Source organism: Paroedura picta, chromosome 2 (genome assembly GCF_049243985.1).
Source record: "Paroedura picta isolate Pp20150507F chromosome 2, Ppicta_v3.0, whole genome shotgun sequence".
Lineage (NCBI taxonomy): Eukaryota > Metazoa > Chordata > Lepidosauria > Squamata > Gekkonidae > Paroedura > Paroedura picta.
In genome coordinates this window covers 179,371,115-179,374,554 of record NC_135370.1, presented here as the reverse complement: position 1 = coordinate 179,374,554, position 3,440 = coordinate 179,371,115, and the positions used below count along the sequence as shown (strand labels likewise).

At 48.8% G+C, this 3,440-nt stretch overlaps 1 non-coding gene across 1 annotated transcript; it reads right to left on the bottom strand.

Moving 5' to 3' along the window:
• Positions 1 to 438: 438 nt before the first annotated feature.
• Positions 439 to 510, bottom strand: TRNAA-GGC (transfer RNA alanine (anticodon GGC)). The gene has a single exon. It is a non-coding gene; the product is annotated as a tRNA-Ala (tRNA).
• Between the last annotated feature and the right edge of the window lie 2,930 nt (positions 511 to 3,440).

Genomic DNA, 3,440 nt, shown 5'->3' with positions numbered 1-3,440 from the left:
TAGTAAGGCCAGTCTTTCCCATCCCCTCCTGCTTGGTCCTTTGAACTGGAGATGCCGGGGATTGAACCTGGGACCTTCTGCATGCCAAGTAGAGGCTCTTCCACAGAACCCAGGGTCTCAGGTCAAAGTCTTTCCCATCCCCTCCTGCCTGGTCCTTTTAAATGGAGATGCCAGGGATTGAACCTGAGTCCTTCTACATGCCAACCAGAGTCTCTACCACTGAGCCAAATAAATATGAACACAGGAAGTAGCTTATACAAAGTCAGGTCATTGGTCTGGCCTTTTCAACTGGGATTGAACCTGGGACCTTCTGCATGCCAAGCAGAGGATCTTCCACTGAGCCATGGCCCCTATGAACACTGGTAGCTGCTTTTGTTAAGTCAGATCATTGGTCTATCAAGATCTTTCCCATCCCCTCCTGCCTGGTCCTTTCACAACTGGAGACACCAGGGATTGAACCTGGGACCTTCTGCATGCCAAGCAGAGGCTCTGCCACTGAGCCACGGCCCCTCCCTAATAAATATGTGCACAGGAAGCTGCTTATACAAAGTCAGATCATTAGTATATCCTGGTCAGTCATTCCCATCCCCTCCTGCCTGGTCCTTTGAACTGGAAATGCCGGGGATTGAACCGGGGACTTTACGCATGTCAAGCAGAGGCCACAGCCCCGCCCTTAAAGACACAAGACCAGACCAGGGCTGTATTTCTCAAAATCCCAGTCTGATGACCACCCTCTGTCCCTAATTTACAAATTGGATCATTCGTTCACAACAGGCTGGTTTACAAACACCAAATTAAGATCCAGATGTCAGAAGAGTTTTAATTCACCCCTGGCCGACACGTGTGCCCAGCAGCACGATGAAGACATCCACCGACTTCAGTGGCCGTCCCAAGCTGTCCCTTTCTATTCCTCCCCTCCCCCCTCCGAAAACATATTTGCTCTGAGCTGAACCACTTGGGTGTGAGCAAATTCGCACCAGAACACTGTGTCAAGTCCAACTTCATTATGCAAATCCGATTCACTCCCAACTGGGTCTTGCCGGTATGTCAATTAGATCTGGATTCCCCAGAGCTGCCAATTTCCAAAGCAGGCCCAAAATAAATTTGATTTAATGCCATCTGCATGCCAGCCTGATATGGCGGCCAATCTCCAGGAGTGGGGGGGGGGCGGCTGGGGATCTCCCAGAATTCCAGTTGATCTCCAGACTACAGAGATCAGTTCTCCTCGAGAGAAGGGCTGTTTCTGAGGGTGGACTCCGGCATTGTACCCCCAAGGAGGGTCCCTGCTCTGCAATCTCTGCTTTCCTTGGGCTCCATCTGCAAATCACCAGGGATTTCCCACCCTAGAGTTGGAAAACCTACATCGTGATCGGTGTGCCTCTGTTAGGGTTTGAGGGGAAGGTAGACTTCCACTTTAAGGCACCTAGTTGTAGCCCTCATAAGTTACCTGCTTTTAAACAACAGGAGGGAGTAATACATCAGAGAGGGCCCAGAGTTTCTTGGCAGATTACAATTTGTATATGCAAAAAAACCCCACAGGTTTAATCCATAGCTAAAAAGGTCTTCAGTAGCTGAGCTCAGAAACACCTTGGTCCTTTTCAAGGTGATGATGGATCCTTACCAGGAAGCTCATGGGCGGATCCTCCTAATTTACAGAGATCAGTTCCCCAGGGAAAATGGCTGTTTCGAGAAGGGGGACTGTATGGCATTTTGTACTAAACTAAGAGTTCTGTCCTCCCCAATCTTGGGAATTCTCCCAACCAAGAGAGCCAACTTGGTGTAGTGGTTAGGAGTGCGGACTTCTAATCTGGTGAGCCAGGTTTGATCCTCCGCTCCCCCACATGCAGCCAGCTGGGTGACCTTGGGCTTGCCATGGCACTGGTAAAGCTGTTCTGACTGAGCAGTAATATCGAGGTTCCCTCAGCCTCCCCTCCCTCACAGGATGTCTGTGGTGGGGAGAGGAAGGGAAGGCGACTGTAAGCCGCTTGGAGACTCTTTCAGGTAGAGAAAAGCAGCATATAAGAACCAACTTTTTGGTTGGTTAGATGTTATTACATTTTATTTATTATTATTCTTATTAATATTTTAAACGTGGAAATCTTTCAATAATAATAAAAAATTTAAGAATGAAGATTCTAAAGTATAGTTATAAGAATACCAGTATTCATTAATAAAACAACCAAAAGCTTTATGCATAGCCCCAGATAAAATCTGATCCTATAAGCATCCAATCCTATACACATACTAACACAGAGAGACAGCTTGGTGTAATGGTTAAAGCACTGGATATTTATACCTTAACTTGGGCACAGCAGTATTGACACGTATTCCTAGGGCAAAAGGTAAAGGTAAAGGAATCCCCTGTGCAAGCACCGGGTCATGTCTGACCCTTGGGGTGACGCCCTCTAGCGTTTTCATGGCAGACTCAATACGGGGTGGTTTGCCATTCCCTTCCCCAATCATTACCATTTACCCCCCAGCAAACTCATTTTACCGACCTCGGAAGGATGGAAGGCTGAGTCCACCTTGAGCCGGCTGCTGGGATCGAACTCCCAGCCTCATGGGCAGAGCTTTCAGACTGCATGTCTGCTGCCTTACCACTCTGCGCCACAAGAGGCTCATATTCCTAGGGTACACAGTATAATAATAATACACCAAGTTGTTGGCCATTTGCCACCTCTGAACACTCTTCCCCATACCTATCACCTGAGGACCGTCACCTCTCACCTTCGTGGCTGGAGTGGACATCCTGTTTCTCGTCCGGCATCCTGTTTCTCACAGCGGCTGGCCAATCGCCTCGGAGAGCCGGCAAACAAAGCACTGATGCCAATGCCTTTTAATATTTTTTACCCAATTGCTCTCTGGATGTTTCCTGAGCAGCAAATTAAAGCCATAAATAAGGGAACAGATGAGGATAGCGCCTTAAAAAGCCACGGCATATGTTCTCTCCAACACTTCTAACGGCTCTCTTGGGGGGGTTGCTTTCTGACAAGTTACTGCCTTGACCGAAGCACCAGGCCTCTGGGAAAAAGCCCCCAAACTTGTATTTATTGGGTGTCTGCTGGACTGGGGGGGGGTGTGCGTGTTTGTTTAACCGCTGATTGTCTTTGTCCGATGTGGCCCACCGACCGGCCCAGGCGTGGTGTTTGTCAGCTGAAAGGGTCCCCGTTCTTCGAGCCCCACAAAGGGTTACAAAGAGGGGAGGCTGAATTAGGCACATCCCATGAGCTACAGCTAACTGGGAAGGCTATTCCCCTGGGCTTAATCCAAGAGGCTATGAGCTTGAAGTCAGGATAGCTAGCTCTTAGGGACCGACTCTCCCCAACCATTTCCGCACGAGGAAACGCTTTCGATTTCCTTTGGATGCTGCAAGATGACTCTAGCCTTTCTGCATTTCGGCTTTCCTCCCCAAATTTCCCAGGTACTTATATGCCGCTTTA